The 25,830-nt window shown below is 38.0% G+C and overlaps 1 long non-coding RNA gene across 1 annotated transcript; it reads right to left on the bottom strand.

Annotated features, from left to right (window-relative positions):
• Positions 1-773: 773 nt before the first annotated feature.
• On the bottom strand, positions 774-24,657 carry LOC129506359 (uncharacterized). The gene is made up of 3 exons (XR_008663746.1): positions 24,628-24,657; positions 4,424-4,598; positions 774-1,497 (listed from the first exon to the last, which is right to left on the bottom strand). It is a non-coding gene; the product is annotated as an uncharacterized LOC129506359 (long non-coding RNA).
• Positions 24,658-25,830: the final 1,173 nt, after the last annotated feature.

Raw genomic sequence — 25,830 nt, 5'->3', positions numbered from 1 at the left:
AAATTACAGTATACAGAATATAGTCAATTTTGTATTAACTTTGGTGGCTAATGGTTACTATTCTTACCTGGTGAGCATTATTTGGTAATGTATATAAATGTTGAGTTGCTATGTCACATGCCTGCAATAATATTGTATGTCAACTATAATTAAAACTTTTTTTTTTAAGATTTTATTTATTCATGAGAAACACACACAGAGAGGCAGACACAGGCAGAAGGAGAAGCAGGCTCCATGCAGGGAGCCCGATGTGGGACTTGATCCTGGGACTCCAGGATCACACTCTGGGCTGAAGGCAGATGCTCAACCACTGAACCACCCACGTGTCCCAATTCAAAAGTTTTTTAAAGCAATACAGAAGGGAAGGGTCAGAAAGAGACCAAGTGTGGGATGGGGTGGTTTCTACATAACGTGGTTTAAGGCCAGAGATTGGAGCCAGATGCCAATGGCACAGATCTTTGTCAAGTAAGCAATCTGAACTGCTTGTGGAAACTGGGATCCCCATTGCTGTACTTAAAGCTGAGAAGCTTGACACTGGCTTTTTAAAGAAGAGCTTTCTCTCTGTTACGTGGAGGGCCTTGAGAGAAGAGCCTTGCTTGGGTTGTACTTCAAAGGGAAGGAGGGATTAACAGTTAAGTACTGAATTATGTCACCCCCACATTTATACAGAGACATCCTAACTCCCAATATGACTGCATTTGGAAAGTACTTCAAGTCACTAATGTTAAATGAGATCATGAGGGCGGGGTTCTAATCCAATAGGCTGAGTATCTTGATGAGAACAGAGATACAGGAAATGCAAGCAGAGGAAAGTCCATGTGAGTGATGTGAAGTTGTGAGTGAATGGTCAAGAATTCTTGAGATGTTTTTAGTTCAAAAAGTGCTTTTTATTACAACATGGGGACATGGGCCAAAAGAGCTGCACTTTTGCTGTATGAAGCTGGTGCTTATATGCTTAGTGCACGAGTACTAGATTCTAAGTGTCTTTCTTTGAATTTCTGCTTATAAAACTACCAGGATTTCTCTGGTGCTTATCATTCAGCTTGATATTAGCTATCAGTGAGCTGTACAGGCAGTTGTGAGGCCCTTTAAGAATATAGCAGCCCGTTGGGGTGCTTGGGTAGCTCAGTTGATTGAGCATCCAACTCTTTCTCAGGATTGTGAGTTTGAATCCTGAACTGGGCTCCATGCTTGGTTCTCTGGGTTAAAGATGAACATTTTTTTTTGCTTCTATCCATCATAATTTCCCCTCTGACCAATGTTTGGTCCTCAAATCTTTAAGGTTGTTGAAGGATGAAGGGCTTGTCTTCTGTAACTTCTTCAAGCTAACAGGGGTTATAGAGATGTAGGGACAATTTTGGTCCATAGGTAGGGACAAGTAACTATTATGGAGGGCCATTGCTGTAGAGTCCAGAGGGGACATCAGGATGGATTTGTTTTGAGTACTAAGGATCATCCTTTGGCTGGGTGAAGGAGTCAGGAACTGCTTGCATGTATCTGGACAAAAGGAGAGAACAAAGTGAAAAAGAGAACACATTGGGGTTATTATAATGAAACTGAGAAATGTGAAGACCCTTTAGTGTGGACCATAGTCCACCTCCTAACCAGGTCTGTAACCAATTATTAAGTGACAAGGTAGGGTCTTTAAGAGCACCGATTTGTTATTTATATCAGTAAGTAACTGTTATAGTTTGGTTATGATCTGGAATGTAGACACAGCATTCTGCTTTAATAATGGCAGCTGTTCCTCCTGGTGCTGCTATGAAAACATCTAATGCCATTCTATTTGGTAGAACTGCTTTATGTATTTGAGTCATTTCAGTGTTTAATAGTATAATGCTATTTTGAGAGGCACTTAAGGCCTAAATTGCGCATTTATCAAGGGCTTTCATGTGCCATATTACATTTTCTAAACTTGATAGAAAAAAAAAGATGTCAGGTGGTCATACCAATGGAACATGAATCTTGTCCATCATTGCTGTGAGCCCATCTGTGGGCTGGAATATTCAGTTAAAATTCTGATAGCCTGAAGATAAGAGAAAGGCCTCTTACTTTTTCCATAGGCCAGCAAGAAACATTTTATTTTAGTAATGGAAATATCCCTGTATGTGCTGGCATTAGGTGATGCATCAGAGCAGCTATGTATGGATACAAATAATGCTTATCTATACTGTGTAATGGAGAAAAACCATTAAGGGAGGCCTGAAGTGCTTGCTATCAGCAGTAAGCCACACATCTAGCAAGGCTGGTGTTGTAGTTCAGTATACTATTATGTCCACTGTAAAAAAAAAAAAAAAGTCACCATTTAGGTATGGTATGTATGCAAGTCCGCTGAAGCTTTGGATACACTGGCAGAGTTGTCTGGGATATTTATAAACACAACACTGAGTCTCAGTATTAGCATAATAATTTCCTCTTTGATTTGCAGTCAGGATTAGCAGTGGCCATTAGGTTTTAGAGGGCCACTTTTAAAATTTGTGGGTGGCTTCATGTTGGGTTTGGTTAAAAGTGGTCCCTCTACTTTATGCTTGGCTAAAGCCTCTACTTGTAATTTTACATCAATAGAGGTACCTCCTGGGACAAATATGGGTGAGGGATAAGACCATCAAGAAGCTCTCTTTGCCTATGTCTAGCCTTAATTTATCCTAGTAATGAGGAATTGCAGGCAAGTGGGAGATGACTTGTCTCCGGAGAGAAGGGCATCCCCGAGTGCATTCCCCAATCCAGTTTTTAAGGAAAGTGGGGCCATCCATTATCTGCACCATTTCATAGTTAGCCCCATGGAGTGGGATACGCTCTGATTTTTACGGAACGATTTTGTTATCCCAGTCATAGAGAACTGATGTTATACAGTTGTTGGGGAGTCCACCCCCTTGTCCTGCTGTTTAAATAATCATCTACCTAGGAGGTGGTGGGGGAAATGGGGCAACCGGGTGATGAACATTAAGGAGGGCATGTGATGTAATGAGCACTGGGCGTTATATAAGACTGATGAATCACTTACCTCTACCTCTGAAACCAATAATGTTAATTTTAAATAAAACTTAAAATATTTTTTTAAAAAAATGGACCCTATGGGTATATGATTTTTTCCCTTTTATTATCCCCACAGTGTCACAAGCAGGAAGATTGTTTACATATGAGCTATGACTTCTCTCTGAAGTCTATCTCAAGTTGTCTAGCTTAGACAAACAAACATTTAAAGACAAAACTAGAATCTAAAATCAATAAGGATACATTATTGGAACATGATTTTTCTTTCTAAATTCACCCTTCTTTCCAGAAATAGCCAAATAAAACTAATTCTTGTTAAAAGAAGTCCAGTTGGGATCCCTGGGTGGCGCAGCGGTTTGGCGCCTGCCTTTGGCCCAGGGCGCGATCCTGGAGACCCGGGATCGAATCCCACATCGGGCTCCCGGTGCATGGAGCCTGCTTCTCCCTCTGCCTGTGTCTCTGCCTCTCTCTCTCTCTCTCTCTGTGACTATCATAAGTAAATAAAAATTAAAAAAAAAAGAATTAAAAAAAAAGAAGTCCAGTTTTTTTTTTTTAAGATTTTATTTATTTATGAGAGACACACAGAGAGAAGCAGGCTCCATGCAGGGAGCCCGACATGGGACTCGATCCTGGGACTCCAGGGTCACACCCTGGGCTGAAGGCAGCACTAAACCGCTGAGCCAACCAGGTTGGCCTAATTATTTACATAAGCTCAGCAAGAATAGTGATTGATCATATAGATCCTTGCTGGAACTTCTAAGGAATCTCTAGATTGAACTTTTAATAGCTCCTCGAGGCCAGAGACAAGCTAAATTCTGGTTGTCAGACTTGCCTGTACTACCTGTTGATTTGAGTGAATTCCTCTTCTTTAGATCCCCAAAATATCCCTTCCAGGAAGGGAGTAAGGTGGCTGGGAACCTTGCAAACAAGGTATCAGGCCAGCATTTCCAAGGGGCTCTGTAGGTTCCATAAAGTCCACTTTAATTCCTTAAAGCTATCTGGACCCTAGATCTGAGTCCTTCAAGGTCTCTCTCAAGACATCCCAATCAAAGCCTTGATGATGTAACCAATGTTTCCAAATGGTGTCCTGTTACAAGGAAAACAGTCTTACTGAAGTTATGCAAATAACTGTAATTGCCACAGAAGAATGTTCATTGAGAGTTTCTAGATTCTGGAGGGTTCGGGTAGGGAGGGAAGCTAAATGTTTCAATTTGTTCACAAAGGAATATTTTACCATTTTCCTCCATTCAGTCCTATTAATTTTTGTTCTCTTTGAGTGTGGCTTTCCCATTATTTCTGGAAATTCTTACCCAGTTCAGTTTTAAGACTTTTAAATATCAAAAACCTGTATTCATCAGTTCTTTATTAATCTCCTCAAAGATGAAACACATTTTGCAAGAGCATCAGAATAACTATAAATAAGGGGTACCTGGGTGGCTCAGTAAGCAGCGGCTGGCTTTTGATTTTGGCTCAGGTCATGATCTCCGGGTCCTGAGGAGCGCATTGAGCGCTGCAGTCCAGTCAGTGGGAGTCAGCTTCAGGATTCTCTCTCTCCCTCTGCACGCCCCTCACCCCACTCATGGGCTCTCTCTAGAATAAATAATCTTAAAAGAAACTATAAATGTATAAATGAAACACACAAACCCCTCAAATGGACATGGTTAAAGATCTGAACGTTCATTATAATACAACTAACAAGGAAATCAAATTATTGGAAAGTTATGCCACAGAAATAACTGAAGTAATGGCTTTTTACTAGGACATATTAAAACTTAAGGAATTTCATATATTTTCTAGAATATAGCATTCACCCACATAACACAACCTAAGGTTTTTCATTGTTGCCTTGATAGGCTTTCCAAATGACTTAACATACCAAATAAACAAACCTAATTAGTCAAAAATACTTCATTTACCATTTCAAATCTGATTGGGGGGGGTAGTTTGTTAACTCAGGAAGTTTTAAAGCACATGTCTAAACAGTATTATAGATCATTCTACATTTAAGATCTATAATGATCTGCTTTCCCAAGCTGGCAGTAAGAGTCTACAGACTCTTACTACAATTGTAGACTTTACTACAATTGTTAGCAAATCTTAGTTTCTTTTCTTTTTTTTTTTTAAGATTTTATTTATTTATTCATGAGAGACACACAGAGAGAGACAGGCAGAGACGTAGGCAGAGGGAGAAGCAGGCTCCGTGCGGAAAGCCCAATGCAGGACTCAATCCCAGGATCCTGGGATCACACCCTGGCCCGAAGGCAGATGCTCAACCGCTGAGCCATCCAGGCGTCCCTACTTACCTCCTTTAATACTGAGAAGTTTCAGTTCTGAGTCTGTTCTGACCATACATAAAATTATTTTCTAAAGCTTTCCCTTCACAAGCCTTCTACAACTTTCTTTGCTTTTAGATTTTGTCCTAAGCCTTTTGTTTCCAAACAACCAACTCATTTTAGGACAAAATTACCTTTTTTCCTCAACAAAATATATTCCCCTTCTTTAGATCTTTCTTATTAAAAACACATCTTTCCTTGTATACAGAGTTGCTTTCCTGATTTTCACCAGTCTTAATTACATTAGAATTTTAACTCTTAGAGACCTTAGTCTCCAATGAAAATTCAGTAACCCAATATGAACTGTTACATCAGAATTCTTTAGATCAGCAAATTTATAGATGCATTTCATAATTTCTAAAAACATGTTTTTCCACAGTACAATCTTTCAATAAAGCATGTTTACCAACAGACCCCAGTATCCTCAGCTTCTCTGCAATAGGAAGCCAAAAGCAGCTAAACCTCATGTTCAGTAATCAGTGCTTCAGTATCTCTTGGGGAAGATTTAGCTAGCTGATGAATTTAACCCCATTGGTCATCTAAGCAAAACTTCAAAGTTTCAGGTTACTAAAGATTTTGTAAGCTAGCTTAACAATTACCCATGATAACTTCATGAGACAGAATTAACTGTCATTTTAAGCCATCTTTTTGCTGATAAATTGCAATAGAGGTAACGAGCTTACTTGACCTTTAGTAAGTCTTGGTAGGATAAAAGTATTATATTTACTGCTGATAACTCTAAAGACATATCTTAATTAAGCTAACAAACCTAAATTAGCTTAAATACCAGGTATGTTACACCTACTTAGCTCAATTTGCTTCCCATTGAGGAGGGACCCTAGTGGCGAAACCTGTAGTGAGGGGTATAAGTCCAGAAAGGGGTGTTCTTTGCTCCATGATAGTGAGGGGAAGATGGGTCGGAGACACTGAGATGGTATAGGAGCCAGTTATGCAGGCTGCACCCATAGTGGTGCAGGAATGGAGGGGTGGGGGGAAGGGAGGCAAAGAGGGGAAGTGCTACCAGGAAGGCTGGAGGTGGATAAAAGCCCAAAGTTTGTCAGTTCAGACAGATGAGCAGACACGTTTGTTTTTTTTCTGCACCAACAAAAAGTGAATATAGGTAGTGCAAATCATGCTGGAGAAGACCAGCACTTCCCAGAAATGAAAAAGAGTTGTAGCAGCTGCTTGGGAATATTCCTTAAAATCCTCTCCTGAGGTAGACTAACTACAAACAATTGGCTCCAATTATTATAGCCATTGACCCAAGAAATGAATGAGGGAGAAGTCCTCTCCCCTTCCCCATAACAAGAGTAACCTGGGTCTATTACGAGGTAGAGAAATGAGAGAGCCCAAGTCTCCTTCGTTAGGGATGTCCTGTGATTCCTCTGGTAACCTGGGTCTAGTAGGAGCAGGAGGGTTTATTAGCTTAGTTAGTGGCCAAGTAATATTTTTATTATAATGGGTCTCATTTTGGTGGGCGGACTAGCTTCTAGTCAGAGGGCAGGTTTTTGTTTCTCTCTGTAGAACAGCCACAGGCTGGAGGACTGCAGCCTAAACAATTAACATGAAAGTATTCTAGTAAGGGGCGCCTGGGTGGCTCAGTAGGTTAAGCCTCTGACTCTTGGTTTTGGCTCAGGTCATGATCTCTAGATCCTAGGATTGAATCCTGCAGCAGGCTCCATGCTCAGCAGAGAGTTCTGCTTCTCTGCCTCTCTCCCCCTCTGTGCCTCCTCGCCCACCCTCTCAAATGAATAAATACAAGACCTTACTCCTTGAAAAGCCTTGGAAGTGAAAGTAAGAGAAAGTACTCATCAAGTTTACACCAAAACTCAGAGTCCAGATGAGAAGACAGGCCCCATGTTGGATGCCAAAATGATGTTGGTCAGGAGCGAACAGTCAAGAATTCTCAAGACTTTTTCAGGGCAAAAAGGTACTCTTATTCTAGCATGGGGATGGGGACCCATTGGCAGATGAGGCTGCTGCACTTTTGCTACATGAAACTGGTGGTTATTTGCTTAGTTGCACAAGGGGAAGGGGATGTGCAGGGAGTATTAGTCCTAAATGTCTTATTTTCTACTCTTAATATTTTCCCAAGATGTCTTTGGTGCTTATCATTTAGCTCGATATTAACTGAGTGAGTTGTACAGGCAGTCATGAGACCCATAGCAGCCAGCACCTATTTGATCCTTACTGCAACTATGCAGGCTATAGGTCAGCCTTCTGGGCTAAAGGTAAACATTTTCCTGCTTCTGTTCCTCATCAGTGAGGACACAGAAGACGGCCACCTGCAAACAAAGGAGAGAGGCCTTGGAAGAAACCATGCTGCTGACACCTTGATCTTGGACTTCAGCCTCCAGCACCCAGTCCATGGTATTTTGTTGTGGCAGCCCTCATAGACTAATAATACAGTTTTCACTCTGAGTTTTAGAGGTTGGGGATCATGATCTCATGGACATAGGCTGCAGGCCAGGAAGGCTGAGCATACTAAGCAGATGCATGTTAGGTATTTGGCATATTGCAAGATATGCACAATCATTTGTGTGCTGCATTAGCATTATGCATAGACTATCAGAAGCCAACTTAGCTGTTGCAGTCAAATCTATTTATACATCTTATTTTGTAGTTTTCTGTATCTATCTGCATTGAGTCTTATTTTAAGATGCCTCATCTTCAGCCATACTTTTGATTAAAAAGAAAAAAAAATCAGGCATCTGCCTTCGGTTTAAGTCATGATCCCAGAATCCTGGGTTCAAGCCCCACTTTGGGCTCTGTGCTCAGCAGGGAGTCTGCTTCTCCCTCTCCTGCCATCCCCCCTGTTCATGCATGCTCTCTCTCAAATAAAACACCAAAAACACAGACAAATCAATGGAAGCCCAGAAATAAATCCATGCATATATGGTCAATTAATTTACAACAAAAAAGCCAAGCATCTACAGTAGGGGAAAGATAGTCTATTTAATGTGTTGGAAAAAATGACAGCTGCATGCAAAAGAATAAATGTGGGCCATCATCTTACACCATACACAGAATTAAAGAATCAAATGGGCCTGGAACCCTAAAACTAAGAAAACATAAGTGGTAAGCTGTGTAACAAAGGTCCTGGCCATGAGTTTTGACATTTGGCACCAAAAGCAAAGCTAACTAAAGCAAAAATAAAACAGGACTACATCAAACTAGAAAGCTTCACAGCAAAGGAAACCATCAACAAAATGAAAACATATAGAGTGGGAGGAAATATTTGGAAAGCATGTATCTGATAAAAGGTTAATATCCAGAATATATAAAGAATTCACACAATAGAAAAAAATCCAATTAACAAATTGGCAGAGGATGTGAATACATTTTTTTCTAAAGACAGAGTTGGCCAGTAAGCACATGAAGATGTTCAACCTCACTATCAGAGCAATACAAATCAAAGCCACAATGAGATATCACCTCACACCTATTTAAATGGTTAGTATCAAAAAAAGACAAGATATGCATGCAGAGAAGGGAATCCTTGTGCACTGCTGGTCGAAATGTAAATTGGTGTAGCCACTTTAGAAAACAGTATGGAGGTTCCTTGACAAAAACAGAACCTCTGTATGATCTAGCAATCCCATGTGTATGTTTTCACCCAAAGAAAATGAAAAAACTAGAAAAGATATGTACCCCCATGTTTACTGCAACATTATTTACAATAGATAAGACATGGAAACAAAATAAATGTCCATCTATGAATGAACTGATTAAAAAAAAATATGTGGTATAGTTCTAATCCAAAATGGGAATGTAGGAAGACCCTCAGCTTACATCCTCCACAGAACACACCAAATTACACCTGTTAGTAAAACAGTTCCTCCTAGGAAGAACTGAGGGCTGACTAAACAGTTATTAAAAGGCCAAAGATAGACTGGCAAAAGAACATCAAGAGGGAAACACGGTAACCAAAGGAATCCCCACCCTGGACTCTGAATGGCAGTACTAAGAGACCAGGAACAGATCCTTCTGTCTTGGGCACCGAAAAAAAAGCCATGGTATAAAAAAGGCAACACTAGAACTCTGTGAAGTGGCAGAGGAGCTGCAGGAATGGTCCCTAGATCAGAGGGACTGGAGAACAACATGGTTTATGTTCTCACTTCACATTAAAAGCCTAGAGTGGGGCAAGGTCTGGACACCACAAACAGCTGGTCCAATGTCACAGTCAGCTTGGGACCTCAGGAAGCCCAGGGCACACAAGCCCACACCAGCTTCAGTTGTCCTGAGACACAGAAAAGGCTGTGGTTTAAAAGGGCCGATGAGCTGCAGGATGCTTCCTCCCCTAATCCACTTTAAAAACCCAGAATTGAGAAAGGTCTGACTTACAGTGAACTTGTGACTTCTGTGAACCCAGGGCCCATAGCTCATAATAATCTCTGTAGTGCTGGGGCACAGAAGATAAGTCACTTAAAAAAAAGAATTCTTTTAAATTTTTTCTTTTTAAAATTTGTCATGTTTTTTTTTCCGCTTTTTTCTTATTCTTTAATGATATTTTCTTCTTTCTGTAAAAAGCACCAGTTTAAAAGAGTAACTAGCATATGCAGCCACAGCTCCAGACAGCCAGCCAGTCACCAAGCACACACAGTCTACAGAGGGGAAACCCATATACAAGACAATACTCCTTCAAGTTTAGGAGAAGTAGCCATTCTGCGTAATTCATGGAGACAAATGTAGAAAGTCAAGCAAAATAGGGAGATAGAGCAATATGCTCCAGAAGAAAGAACAAGAAAAAAACCCCAGAAAAAGAAATGAAACAGATAATATGCCTGATAGAGAGTTGAAAATAATGATCATAAAGATACTCACTGGGGTGGAGGAAAAAGTAGAAAATATTCCAAAGAACCAGAGATGAAGAACACAATATAGATGGAATCAATATATTAGAAGATGCAGAAGAGTGTATCTAAGGGAAAGCACACAAGCTAAACAGCAAAAATAAAATAAAAAAAATGAAGATTAAGAGATCTTCTGGACTTCAAGTGAACAAACATTTGCATTACATGGGTCCCAGGGGAAGAACAAAGAGAAAGATGCAGAAAGCTTATTTGAAGAAATAAGAACTGAAAAATTCTCTAATCTAGGGGGAAAAAAATAGATACCCCACTCCAAGAGAGGGTTCCAAACAAGATGAACTCAAGGAAGCCCACACCATGCACATAAAAATTAAAATGCTGAAGGTTAAAAATGAAGAGAATCGTAAAAGCAGCAAAAGATAAATAAATAAAAAAAATAAAAAAAATAAAATAAAAAAAGGGATCCCTGGGTGGCGCAGCGGTTTGGCGCCTGCCTTTGGCCCAGGGCGCAATCCTGGAGACCCGGGATCGAGTCCCGCGTCGGGCTCCCGGTGCATGGAGCCTGCTTCTCCCTCTGCCTGTGTCTCTGCCTCTCTCTCTCTCTCTCTCTCACTGTGTGCCTATCATAAATAAATAAAAAAAAAAAAGCAGCAAAAGAGTATTTACCAGCAAGGGACAGTCTATAAGGCTTCAGCTAATTTTCCAAGAGAAAATTTGTGGGCCAGAAGAGAGTGGCATGATATATTCAAAGTGTTGTGAGACAAAAACTCTACAATCAAGACTACGTTACCAGGCAAGATTATCATTAAGATTTGAAGAAAAAAAGAGGGACACCTGGGTGGCTCAGTGGTTGAGTGTCTGCCTTCGGCTCAGGGTGTGATACCAGGTCTAGGGATCGAGTCCCAAGTTGGGTTCCCTATGAGGAGCCTGTTTCTCCCTCTGCCTATGCCTCTCCCTCTCTCTCTGTCACTCATGAATAAATAAGATCTTTTAAAAAAAGATTTGAAGGAAAGATAAAGTTTCCCAAAGATAAGAGTTCATTACCACTAAGCCAGACTTATCAGACATGTTTCCTCTTTAAATGGAACTAAAATGGCTATAGACATAAAATTATGAATAAAAAGATGTAAAATATGACAACATATACATAACATATAAAAAGGCAAGAGAAGGGCTAAAAAATGTTCTTTTGCTGTTTTTTTTCCCCAAGAATTTGTTTGAGGGGTGCGTGGATGGTGCAGGTGGTTAAGTATCCAACGCTTCCTTTTGGTTGGGTTCATGATGTTGAGGTTGTGGGATCAAGCCTCACCTGGGGCTTCACACTGAGCGTGGAGCCTGCTTAGGATGATCTCTCCCTTCTCCATTTGCCACCCGCCCCCCCACATGTGTGTGCTCTCATGTTCCCTCTCAAATAAATAAATCTTAATAAAAATTTGTTTGCACTGAAATGACCATCAAATTAATAAAGACTGTTATTTACTTAGGATGTTATATATGAACCTCATGGTAACCACAAACCCAAAGCCTATGATAGATATAAAAATAAAGAAAGCCAAACATAACACTATAGAAACTCATCAATCCAAAGAAAAAGAGAAGAAACAAAGAACTATAAAAACAACCAAAAACCACAACAAAAAATGGCAATAAGTATATATCCATCAATACTTAGTTGAAATGTAAATGACCTAAATGTTCTAATCCAAAAATATAGGGTAGTAGAACAGAAAAAAGACCCATCTACATACTGCCTACAGTACATTTACTGTACAATATAAAGATCCAACACTTCCATACAACACCTGGTGCTCATCACAAGTGCACTCCTTAATCCCCAACAGCTATTTAACCCATCCCCTACCCACCTCCCCACTAGTAACTGTCAGTTTGTTCCGTATAGTTAAGAGTCTGTTTCTTGGTTTGCTTCTCTTCTGCTTATCCCTCCCTTTGCTTGTTTTGTTCCTTAAATTCCATTTTTGAGTGAAATCATATGGTATTTGTCTTTTTAAAACCTATTTCATTTAGCATAATACTCTCTACCTCCTTCCATGTCCTTGCAAGTAGAAAGGTTTCATTCTTTTTTATGGCTGAATAATATTCCATTATATATAATATATATTCCATTATATATATAATATATATAATATATAATATATACCATATCTTCTTTATTCATTCATTAGTTAATGGACGCTTGGGCTGTTTTAATATTTTTGGCTATTGTAGATAATGCTGCTATAAATATCAGGGTGTATATATACTTTTGAGCTACTATTTTTGTATTCTTTGGGTAAATACCTAGTAGTGCAATTGCTGGATCATAGGGTAGTTATTTTTAACTTTTTGAGGAACCTCCATACTATTTTCTAGAGTGGTTGCACCAGGAAAAATAAACAACTTTAAAACAAGGACTGTAATAATAGAAAAAGAAGGGTATTACTATAATGACAGTATTGGATATAACAACTATAAATATTTATGCACCCAATACTGAACGCTTCAATACATAAAGTATTAACAGACATAAAGAGAAATTGATGGTAATATAGTATTAGTAGGAGTCTTTAAAGCTCCATTTCTATCAATTGATAGATGATCGAGGCAGAAAATCAATAAGGAAACAGTGTCTTTGAATACATTCTTTTTAATTGCACATGAAATTTTCTCCAGAATAAAGTGCATATTAGGCCACAAAACAAGTTTCAATAAATTTAAGAAGACTAAAGTCATGCCATCTATCTTTTCTGATCATGATGGTAACTAGAAATAAATCACAGGAAAAAAGAACTGGAAAAAAACACAAACATAGGGAGACTAAACAACATGATACTAAACAATCAATGGTTCAATGAGGCAATCAAAGAAAGAAATAAAAAATACATGGAGGCAAATGAAAGTGAAAACAATGGTCCAACGTCTTTAGGATACAGAGAACGCAGTTCTAAGAGGGAGATACATAGTGATACAGGTCTAACTCAAAACAACAAAAAAAGAGGCCCAAATAATCTAACCTTAAAGCTAAAGGAACTAGAAAAAGAACAAAGTTCAGGGGGAGTAGAGGAAAAGAAATAATGATCAGAGCAGGAATGACAGAAACTAAAAAAAGAAAAAGAAAAGGTAGAAAAAAAGTCAGACCCTCTACCCTGGAAGACCAAGACAAACCCTACCAACACCCCCTATCAACCCTTGCAACCCCTATCAACCCTTGACTCAGTTCTGGTGGAGGCAGGTCACATTTCACAAGTATACCACTGCACACCTTGTTAAAATGTGCTTCTCCCCTGCTGGAAATCAAATAGTGCCCACAATAGGCAAAGAGAACATCTGCAGACAACTAGACCAGAGGAAGAAAATGCCAAGACTCAAGAGCAGCACAAGCACAGTACATATAGGAGACACTCTCTGAAGTGCCAGGCCTTAGGGAACAGGGGACACTACTGCATTACTAAATAATGCACTAGACCTATTCCTCATAAGGGTACTATTGCTAAGAGCAAGAGAAGTAGCTGGCTTTCCTAACACTGAGAAATAGACACAGAGACAAAAAGAGGAGACACAGAAATATGTCCCAAATGAAAGAATAGGATCAAGTCATAGCAAGAAACCTAAGATACAAGTAACATGCCTGATTGACTCGATCAAATGTAGTAACATTTGCATTATAGGGATGTTAGAAGAAGAGAGAAAGGGGACAGAAAATTCATTTAAAAATAATAGCTGAAAACTTCCCTAATCTGGGGAAGGAAACAGAAATCCAGATCTAGAAGGCAGAGAGCCCCCAACAAAATCACCAAAGAAGGTCCATACCAAGACAAATAGCAATTAAAATGGCAAAAAGAAAAGCAGTGAGAAGAGAAAACAATTACATACAAGGGAAACCCATGAAGCTATCAGCAGTTTTCAGCAGTAACTTTGTAGACCAGAAGGGAGTGGCATGATATACTGAAAATGCTGACATGAAAAAATCTGCAACCAAGAATACTCTATTCAGCAAGTAGATCATTCACAATAGAAGGAAAAATAGTTTCACAGACAAAAATGAAAGGAGTTCAGGAACGCCTGGATTGCTCAGTGACTGAGCATCTGCCTTCGGTCAGGGCTGTGATGATGTGTCTGGGATCAAGCCCTGGATCAGGCTGTGAGGAGCCTGCTTCTCCCAGTATCCGTGAGTCTCTCATGAATAAATAAATAAAATCTTAAAAATGAAAGGATTTCATGACCACTAAATCAGCCCCACAAGAAATAGAAAAGGGGACTGTTTGGAAAGGCAAGACCAAAAGTGACAGTACAAAGACAGGAAATACAAAAACAGTAAATGTTTCTGTAAGAGCCAGTCAAGGGATTCATAAAAGGATGTAAAGTATGACACTATATAGCTAACACATAGTAGGGAGATGAGTAAAGAAGATATTCATATTTAAGAACCATCAAATTAATATAGACTCCTAAAGCTCAAGATGTTATATAGAAACCTAATGTTAACCACAAAAGAAAAACCAGTAATAGATATAAAAAGAATAAAGATAAAGGAATCCAAGTATATCACTAAAGAAAGTCAATCAACCATGAAAGAGCAAGAGAGGAAAGGATCAGAGAAAATCTATAGAAATAACCACAAGTAATAAAATGGCAATAACTACATATCTATCAATAATTACTTTGAATGTAAACTAAGTGCTCCAATCAAAAGGCACAGGGTGACAAAGTAAATGAAAAACAAGATCCATCATAATGCTGCCTTCAAGACTCATTTCAGACCTAAAGACAATTGCAAATTGAAAATGAGAGGATGGAAAAGCATTTATCATACAAATAGATGTCAAAAGAAAGCTGGGGTAACAATACTTATCTTGGACAAAAATAGACTTTAAAACAAAGACTATATAACAGGAGACATAAAAGGACACTATATAATCATAAAGAAGACAATCCAGTAAGAGGTTATCACAGTTGTAAATAATTATGCGCCCAACATGGGAGTGCCCAAATACATAAATCAGTTCATAACAAACATGAAGGAAATAATTGATAGTAACACAACAGTAGTAGGGGGATGTTAACATCCCACATACATCGATGGACAAATCACCCAAACAGAAAATCAACAAGGAAATGGTGGCTTTGAATGATATTCTGGACTGGATGGATTTAACAAGACATACTGGGATCATTCCATTCTAAAACAGCAGAATACACATTCTTTTCAACTACACATAGAAGATTATCCAGAAGAGATTTCATATTAGGCCACAAAATAAGTCTGAATAAATTTTTAAAAATTCAAAGTCATACCATGCATCATTTCTGACCACAATGCTATGAAACTAGAAATCAACCACAAGAAAAGAATCTGGAAGGAACACAAATGCATGTAAATTAAATAAGATGCTATTAAACAATGAATGGGTCAACCAAAAATATCAAAGAAATAAAAAATTACATGGAAACAAATGAAATGGAAAACACAATGCCCCAAAATCTTTGAGATGCAGGAAATCAGTACTAAAAGGGAAGTTTAGAGCAACACAGGCCTACCTCAAGAAGCAAGAAGAATCTCAAACAATCTAAGTTTATACCTAATAGGAGCTAAAGGAAGAACAAACAAAACCTAAACCCAACAAAAGGAAGGAAATAATAAAATTAGAGCAGAAATAAATGATATATAATCTAAAAAAATAGATCAATGAAACCAGGATCTGGTTCTTTGAGAAGACCAACAAAACTGATAATCCTCTAGGCAAACTCATTAAATAGAGAGAGAGGTAGAGAGAGGGAGAGGACTAAAATCACAAATGAAAGAGGAGAAATAATAACCAACACTACAGAAATACAAGCAATTGTAACAAAATATTATGAAAACCCATATGCCAACAAATTAGACAACTGAAAAGAAATAAACTCCTAGAAACATAGAACTTACCAAAACTAAAACAGGAAGAGAAAATTTGAACTGACCATTACCAGCAATAAAAATGAATCAGTAATAATAATAATAATAATAATAATAAGTTCCTCCAAAACAAAAGTCCAGGACCAGACAGCTTCACAGGTGAATTCTATCAAATATTTTAAAAGTTAATACCTATTCCCAAACTGTTCCAAAAGCAGAGGAGGAATAAAAACTTCTAAATTCATTCTACAAGGCCAGTATCACCCAGACACCAAAACCAGGTAGACACCACAAAAAAACAACAAAACAAAACAAAACAAAGCAAAAAAAAAAAAAAAACCAAAACCCACACAGGTCAATATCCCTCATGAATATAGATGTAAAAATCCTCAACCAAATGCTAGCAAACTGAACCCCAAAATACATTAAAAAATCATTCACCATGATCACGTGGGATTTATTCCTAGAATGCAAGGATGGTTCAATATTGGCAGATCAATCGACATGATACTTCATATCAACAAGGATAAAAACCATATGATCACTTCAATAGATGTAGAAAAAGCCTTTTTTTTTTTTTGAAAAAGCCTTTGATCAAGTATAACATCCTTTCATGATAAAACCCTCAACAAAGTAAGTTTAAACATAACATGATAAAGGTCATATATGAAAAACTCACAGCTAATATCATACTCAATGAGGAAAAAATGAGAGCTTTCCCTCTAAGATGGGAAATAAGACAAAGATGTCCACTCTCACCACTTTTATTCCACACAATACTGGAAGTCCTAGCCACAGTAATTAAACAACATAAAGAAATAGAAGGCATCCAAATTTGTAAAGTAGTAGTAAAACTCTATTTGCAGATATCATGAAACTATATATAGAAAACCCCAAAGACTCCAAAAACCCATTAGAACACAGTAAGGTCATGAATACAAAATCAATATGCTGCACTTCTACACACTAATAGTGAAGGAACAGAAAGTGAAATTAAGTAAACAATCCCATTTACGATTACACCAAAACCAATAAAATATCTAGGAATAAATTTAACTAAGGAGGTAAAAGACCTGTACTCTGAAAACTATAAAATACCGATGAAAGAAATTCAAGACAGTGCAAGGAAATGGAAAGCCATTCTGTGCTCATGGATTGGAAGAACATACTATCCAAAGCAATCTACAGATTTTTTTTGGAGATTTAATTTACTCATGAGAGACACAGAGAGAGGCAGAGACATAGGCAGAGGGAGAAGCAGGCTCCCTGTGGGGAGCCTGATGTGGGACTTGATCCAGGACTCCAGAATCATGACCTCAGCTAAAGACAGATGCTCAACAACTGAGCTACACAGGTGCCCAGCAATCTACAGATTTAATGCAATCTATCCAAATACCAACAACATTTTTCACAGAACAAACAATCCTAAAATTTATATGGAACCACAAAAGACCTCAAGTACTCAAAGCAATCTTGAAAAAGAAAACCAAAACTGGAGGTATCGCAATTCCAAAGTGGTAGTATATAAAACAGTATGGTATTGGCATAAGAAAGACATGTGCATCAATGGAATAAAATATAAAACCCCAAAATAACTCACAGCTATATGATCAATTAATCTTCAACAAAAGAGGAATGAATATACAATGGGAAAAACATAGTCCTTTCAACAAATGATGTTTGGAAAACTGGACAGCTACATACAAAAGAAAGAAACTGGATCACTTCCTATCACCATACACAAAAATAAAGTCAAATGGATTAAAGATGTAAACGTGAGATCTGAGATCACAAAACTCCTAGAAGAGAGCACAGGCAATAATTGCTATGACATTGGCTGTAGTAACATTTTTCTATATATGTTTCCTGAGGCAACGGACATAAGAACAAAAATAAACTACTGGGACTACATCAAAATAAAGTTTCTACACAGCAAAGGAAACAATCAAGAAAACTAAAAGACAACTAACTGAATGAGAGAAGATATTTATAAATGACATATCCAATAAAGGGTTAGTATCCAAAATAGATAACTAAAAAATTCAACATCCCAAAAAACAAATCATTTAAAAATGGGCAGACGACATAAACAATCATTTCTCCAGAGACATATAGTCGGCCAATAGACACATGAAAAGATGCTCAACATCACTTATCAAGGACATGCAAATTGCAACTACGACAAGATATCACCTCATACCTGTTAGAATGGCTTAAATAAACACACACACACACACACACACACACACACACACAGGAAACCAGTATTGGCGAGGATGTGGAGAAAAAGCAACTTTCTTGTACTATTGGTGGGAATGCCAACTGTTGCAGCCACTGTGGAAAAGAGAATGGAGGCTCCTCAAAAAATTAAAAATAGAAGTACCCTATAATCCAGTAATTGGATTACTATTTAGTAAAAAAAAAAAAAAAAAACAACAAACAAATCCAAAAACACTAATTCAAAGGGATATGTGCACCCCTATGTTTATTGCAGTATATTTACAATAGTCAAACCATGGGAGCAGTCCAAGCATCAATTGATGAATGAATAAAGGACATATGGTATATATGCACAATGGAATATTATTCAACCATAAAAAGAATGGAATCTTGCCATTTGCAACCACACTGGATTGAGCTATAGAATATAATGCTAAGAGAAGTCAGCCAGAGAAAGACAAATACCATGTGATCTCACTCATGTGTAATTTAAGAAACAATTGAGCACAGGTGGGGGGAGGGCAAAATTGATACACCCTTAGCCAGGTTCATCAACAAAAAGAGAAAGGATCCAAATAAATAAAATTAGAAAAGAAAGATGTAACAACTGACACCAGAGAAATACAAACAATTATATGAAAATATTATAAAAAATTTTATGCCAACAAATTAGACAACCTAGAAGAAATGGAGAAATTCCTAGAAAAATACAACCTTTCAAAAATGAACCAGGAATAAATAGACCACCTGAACAGACCAATTACTAATAATGACATTTAATTGGTAATGAAAAAACTACCAAAAAATAATAAAAAGTCCAAGGCCAGATGGATTCACAGGTGAATTTTACTACTTATTTAAAGAAGAATTAATACCTATTATTTTCAAACTATTTGAAAAAGAGTAAGGAAAGCTTCTAAATTCATTCCATGAGGCCAGCATTACCCTGAAACTAAAACCAAAGACATCACAAGAAAAGAAAACTACAGCCCAATATCCCTAAAGAATATAGATGCAAAAATCAACAAAATATAAGCCAACTGTATAAAATAATACACTAGGGGCACCTGGGTGGTTCAATGGTTGAGCATCTTTTGCCTTTGGCTCAGGTCATGATCCCAGGGTTCTGGGATCAAGTCCCGCATCTGGCTCCTGCAGGGAGCCTGCTTCTCCCTTTGCCTATGTTTCTGCCTCTCTGTGTCTCTTGTGAATAAATAAATAAAATCTTTAAAAAAAGATACATTAAAAAGATCATTCACCATAGATCATGTGGGATTAATTTCAGAAATGCAAAAATGGTTCACTCTTTGCAAAAAAACAATGTTACACACCACATCAACAAAACAAAGTATTAAGATCATACGATCATCTCAAATGATGCAGAAAAAGTATTTGACAGGATTCAATGTCAACTCATGATAAAACTCTGAACAAAGTGGCGTTAGAGAGAACATACCTCAACAAAATAAAGGCCGTATGTGAAAAATCCACAGCTAACATACTACACAATGATGAAAAACTGAGAGCTTTCTCTGTAAGGATGAGAATAAGACAAGAACGTCCACTTTCACCATTTTTATTCAACATAGTATTGGAAGCCTTAGCCACAGCTATCAGAGAAGAGATCAAGTGCATCCATAGTGGTAAAGAACAAGTAAAACTGTCACTATCTGTAGACTGGATGATACTATACAAAGAAAATCCTAAAGATTCCACCAAAAAACTATGAGAAGTGATAAATGAATTAAGTAAAGTGGTATATACAAAACTAATACTCAGAAATCAATAGCATTTCTATACACTAATAACAAGGTAGCAGAAAGAGAAATTAAAAAAATACCACCTGCAATTGTACCAAAAAGAATAAAATGACTTGGGATAAAATTAAAGAGGTGAAAGACTTTACTCTGCAAAATAAAACATTGATGGAAAAAAAACTGAAAATGCCAAAAATAGAAAGATATTCTATGCTCACAGACTGGAAAAATATTGTTAAAATTTCCATTATAGCCAAAACAATCTATAGATTCAGTGCAAACCCTACCAAAATACCAACAGCTTTTTTTTTCCCACAAAATCAGAATAATGCTAAAGTTTTGTATGGAATTACAGAAGATCCCAAATAGCCAAAGTGATTTTGAGAAAGAACAAAGATGGATGTATCACAACTTGAGATTTCAAGATATACTACAAAGCTATAGTACTCAAAACAGTATGTACTGGCACAAAAACAGACACATAGATCAATAGAACAGAATAGATGGCCCAGAAATAAACCTATTATTATATGGTCAATTTATTCATGACAAAGGAGGCAATAATATGCAATAGGGAAAAGATGGTCTTTTCAACAAATGGTGCTGGGAAAACTGGATGGCTACATGCAAAGGATTGAACCTATACCACTTTCTTACACTTTACACAAAAATAAACTGAAAATGAATTAAAGACTTAAGTGTGAGACCTGAAACCATAAACATCCTAGAAAAGAACACAGGTGTTATTTTCTCTGAAATTGGTTATAGCAACACTTTTCTAGATACAGCTCCTAAGGCAAGGGAAACAAAAGCAAAAATAAACTATTGGGACTATATTAAATACTTTGGCAGAGCAAAGCAAACCCTCAACACAACAAAAAGGCAACTTACTGAATGGGAGAAGATATTTGCAAATGACTTATCTAATAAGGGGTTAGTATCCAAAATATAAAAATAACTTCTACAACTCAACACCAAAAATATTTTAAAAATCCAATTACAAAAAGGGCAGAGAACATGGACACTTTTTCAAAGAAGCCATACAGATGGCCAACAGACACGTGAAAAGATGCTCAACGTCATTCATCAGGGAGATACAAATCAAAACTGAGATATCACCTCACGCCTGTCATAATGGCTAAAAGACACATGAATTAACAAGTGTTGGCAAGGATATGGAGAAAAAGGAACACTTGTATACTGTTGGTAGGAATCTAAAATGTTACACCCACTGTAGAAAACAGTATGAAAGTTCCTCAAAAAGTTAAAAATACCATATGATGCAGTAATTCCATTATTGTATACTTACCTATAGTAAATGAAAACACTAATTGAAAAAAATATATGCACCTCTAGGTTCACTGCAGCATTATATATAATATCCAAAGCATCTCAAGTGTCCATCAATAGACAAATGGGGAAGGAAAATGTAATATATGATTCACATGTATACATATATCTATCTGTATATATAGATAAAAACACACACACATACATGCCTCCTGTGATATTATGCATCCATAAGAAGGATGAGATCATTCCATTTGAGACAACATGGATGGACCTAGAGGGTATTATGATAAGTGAAATAAGTCAGACAAAGACAAACAGCCTATGATCCCACTCATATGTGAAATTTAAAGGAAAAAAATTTACAGATACAGGTTGTTACCAGAGACTGGGCACAGGATGGGTGGGGGAGCGGTGTGTGGGCGAACAAAATGGGTCAAGATAGTCAAAAGGTACAAAATGCCAATTATAAAATAATTAAGACATGGGGATGTTCTGTACAGCATGGCAACTATAGTTAAAATTCAGGCATACCTTGGAGATAGTGCAAGTTCAGCTCCAGGTGACCACAATAATGTGAATATTACAATAAAGTGAGTCAAATAAATTTGTTTTCCATTGCATATTAAAAGTCATGTTTGCACTGTAGTCTATTAAGTGTCCAACAGTATTAGATCTAAAATATAGCATACACCTTGATTAAAAATACTTTGTTGCTAAAAAATGTTAATCATCATTTGACCTTCCCGTGAGTCCTAATCCCTGATCACAGACAACCCGAACAAACAGAGTAATAGTGAAAAAGACTGAAATACTTTGAGGACTACCAAAATGTGACACAGAGACATCAAGTGAGCAAATGCTGCTGGGAAAATGGTGTGGATGGAGTTGCTCAAGGCAGGGCTACCACAAACGTTCAATTTTTTAAGAGACGCATCATCTATTAAATGCAATAAAGTTAAGCACCATAAAACGAGTTATGCCTGTACTGTATTACATATTTGAAAACTGCTAGGAAAGTAAAACTTCAAATTAAAAAAAAGTTGATTTTTTTTTTGTACCTCTGTATGGTGATGGATGTTGACTAGGCTTTGTGTGACAGTCTTTTTGGAATACATACATATACAGAATCATTTTGTACACCTGAAAGTAATGTAATACCCTATGTCAATTATACTTCAATTTGGGAAAAAAAAAGCTAATTAAGTCTCACTATTAAGTATTCTGAAACTTTAAATGCTTGCCTTTGTGTTGATAATGAATTGGGGAGAGTAGTAGTCATCAGGAATTTGTGCTTCTTTTAGTGATTTGATGGAGATGAGAGTAAGGAATGAAAGTACTAAGAAATAATGACAGTACAAAGCAGCAATTTAAGTGAACCATGGAGAACAAAGATTGCTTAGAATCAAGAGGGAAAATGGTCTCTTGCAAATTCACTGAAGAGATAAAATTTAAATTGGGTATTGAAGTATTTTAACTAGTGATGATGGTGGATGAGAAGGGTGGTGTTGTTAGGGAAATGGCATGAACAAAAATTAGCGTGAGGAAAGATAACATGAATCCACGGAACAACGTGTAGACAGGCAGGAATATTAGGGAGAATTGAGGGGAAGCCCTCTCGGGGGTTTAGACTGGTTCCATGGTAGGCCATGAGGACCCCAGGAAGCTTTTTCAACAAGGACATATCCCTGACAAGTATCTTACTAGTTACTCTAGGTAGCAGAGTTGCAACCAGATTTGGTATGTAAGACTGAAATGTGTTAAGAAAGTGGAAGGTGGCTTTAAAGTTATAAGGGAGTGTGGGGGCAGGGAACAGCTTCTAGAAGAAGAATGGAGAACATTAATAGAAAACAACATATTTCTGGGAAAGATGGTGAAGTAGGAGGATCCTAAGCTCATCTTGCCCCATGATATACCTAAATAAGACTGACATCAGTGTAAATAGCCCCCAAAATGACCCAAAGACTGGTAGAACACTAAGGCTAAGGGCTAAGTGTTCTACCAGGGCTAAGAGGTCACATGGAAAAATGTTGGGAAGGGTGGAGATGTAGCCAGGAACCAACGTGACCCAGGAGATGGTCTGTGGAAAGGAGGGAGAGAAGGGAAAGGAGCGGACCCCACATCTGGCACCCCAGACATGCGAGACCTGCACTGGGAAGATGAGTCCCCATAAATTTGCCGTTGAAAACCTGAGGGGCCTAACATCTGGAACTTTAAAAATCAGTGGCTCACAGTCCATTCTGCATGGTCACGATAGGGTCCTTGTGATCGCTCTGGTCTCAGGTCATCCTGCATCCCCTAGCGTTTGTGCTTGTACTTGTGCTTACACGGCCTCCCAGGAGATGGGTTGGGGGCTGCATCACTGCTCACGGACCCCTCGGAGGGACCCTGGTCTCCCTGGGGGCAGTGTGGGCACTCTGGCTTGCTCCGGGCTGCCTGGGGTCTCACCAGCAGGAGTGCAGGTGGGCAGGCCAGTCATCCCAGCACCTCAGCCCCCGGAGCCCCGGGAGCCCGTCTACACAAGCTTTCACTCCCTCAGCCTGCAAGGGTCAGATTTGCCATCGAAATGACGACCTCTACTGTTTACTTTTGTATTTTGATAAACACTGAAGAAGCTGGAGCTGTTCAACTTTATCTTGGGGAAGTCCTCAGAACTGGTTTATTTGGTGTTGTGGAACCTCTTACTGCTTTCAATACACGATTAGTAATCAACTGTTTTGTATACTTGTTTTCAGTTTTCATTTTGACAAACAAGCACTGTAATTATAGCTACTAGAATAAAATCTCTTAACTATTAAAAAAAAAATCAGTGGCTCAGGGGTACCTGGGTGGCTCAGTGATTGAGTGTCTGCCTTCAGCTCAGGGCGTGATCCCTGGGTCCTGGGATCAGGTCCTACATTAGGCTTCCCGCTGGGAGACTGCTTCTCTCTCTGCCTATGTCTCAGAGGGAATCTGTGTCTGTGTCTCTCATGAATAAATAAATAAAACCTTAAAAAAATCAGTGGCTCAGCTCTGGGAGAGCTGGAGGATGATAGGAAACTGAGCCTCGACCTTTAAAGAGAGAGCATAACAAACAACCCTGCTGAGATATAGCATAAAAGTAGCAGTTTGAAAAATGGCTGGGCTATAGGGGAAGAAGATTCAGAGCATGCACTGGAGGGGCAGAGATCTTTAGGAGACTTCTCCAAGAACAGAAGAGCCAGTGGGCACTGTTTAACTCCCCTGCCCCTCAAGCCTAGGTGCATGGACAGCCATGGGAACCAGTGTAGCACAAACCTCTCCACTTAGCTTGCTAATGTGTGCCCCACCCCTGCACTCTACTGCACACTTACCCTCTCCAACATCCTTTTATCCCCAAGTTCTCCAAAATGGCTCCAGGTATCTTCTCATAGACCTGCACAAACCTGGCTAACAGGTTTCCAATATAGGGATCCTGCAAGAGGAAGAGGGAGTGAAGGGAGTAGAAAACATTTTGGAAGAAATAATAGCTGAAAATGTCCCAAATCTGGGGAAGCAAACAAGTCCAGAAACAGAAGGCACAGAGTCCCCAGCAAAATCAACCTAAGGAGGTCCACACCAAGACACATAGTAAGTAAAATGGCAAAAAGTAGTGCTAAAAAGAGAATTTTATGATCAGCAAGAGAAACATCAGTTACATACAAGAAAAACCTATAGGGCTATCATCTGTTTTTCCAGCAGAAACTTTGTAGGCCAGAAGAGAGTGGCATGATATGTTTAAAGTGCTGAAAGGAAAAAAAAAATTCAACTAAGAATACTCTACCCAGGAAGGCTACCACCCAGAATAGTTGAACAGATAAAAAGTTTCCCAAACACAGGTTGAAGGAATTCATCACCACTAGGGCAGTCCTATAGGAAATGTTAAACGGCATTCTTTGAGCATAAAAGAAAAGTACAAAGTACAAAAAACAGTAAAATAATGCATATTTATAAAAATCAGTGAAGGGCTTCAAAAATATCAAAGGATATAAAGTATCACATCATATACTAAAAACGTGTGGGAGAAAAGTAAAAATTTAGTGCTTTTAGAATGGGTTCAAAATTAAATGACTATCAACTTAATGTAGACTGTTATATGCATAACACATATCAACCTAATGGTAACCATGAATCAAAAACTGGTAATAGATATGCAAAAATAAAGAGAAAGGAATCCCAGTATATCACTAAAGAAATCCAGTCAACCATGAGAGAAGAGAACAAGGAACAGAGAAGAACTAGAAAAATAATCATAAACAAGTAACAAAATGGCAATAAGTACACATCTATCAATAATTACTTGAAATGTAAATGGACTAAACTCTCAGAAGACATAGGGTGATAGAATGGATTAAAAAAAGCAAGACCTATGCTGTCTATAAAAGACTAATTTCAGACCTAAAGTCATAATCAGAGTGAAAAGTACAGGGATGGAAATGCCTGGCTGGCTCAGTTGGAGGAGTGCACAACTCTTGATCCTGGGGTCATGAGTTTGAGCCCCACATTAAGTGTAGAGATTACTTAATAAATAAAACTTT

The sequence above is a fragment of the Nyctereutes procyonoides genome, unplaced genomic scaffold, assembly GCF_905146905.1.
Source record: "Nyctereutes procyonoides isolate TBG_1078 unplaced genomic scaffold, NYPRO_anot_genome, whole genome shotgun sequence".
NCBI classification, from domain to species: domain Eukaryota; kingdom Metazoa; phylum Chordata; class Mammalia; order Carnivora; family Canidae; genus Nyctereutes; species Nyctereutes procyonoides.
The sequence above is the reverse complement of the archived record's forward strand: the minus strand, read 5'-3'. Positions and strand labels throughout refer to the sequence as shown.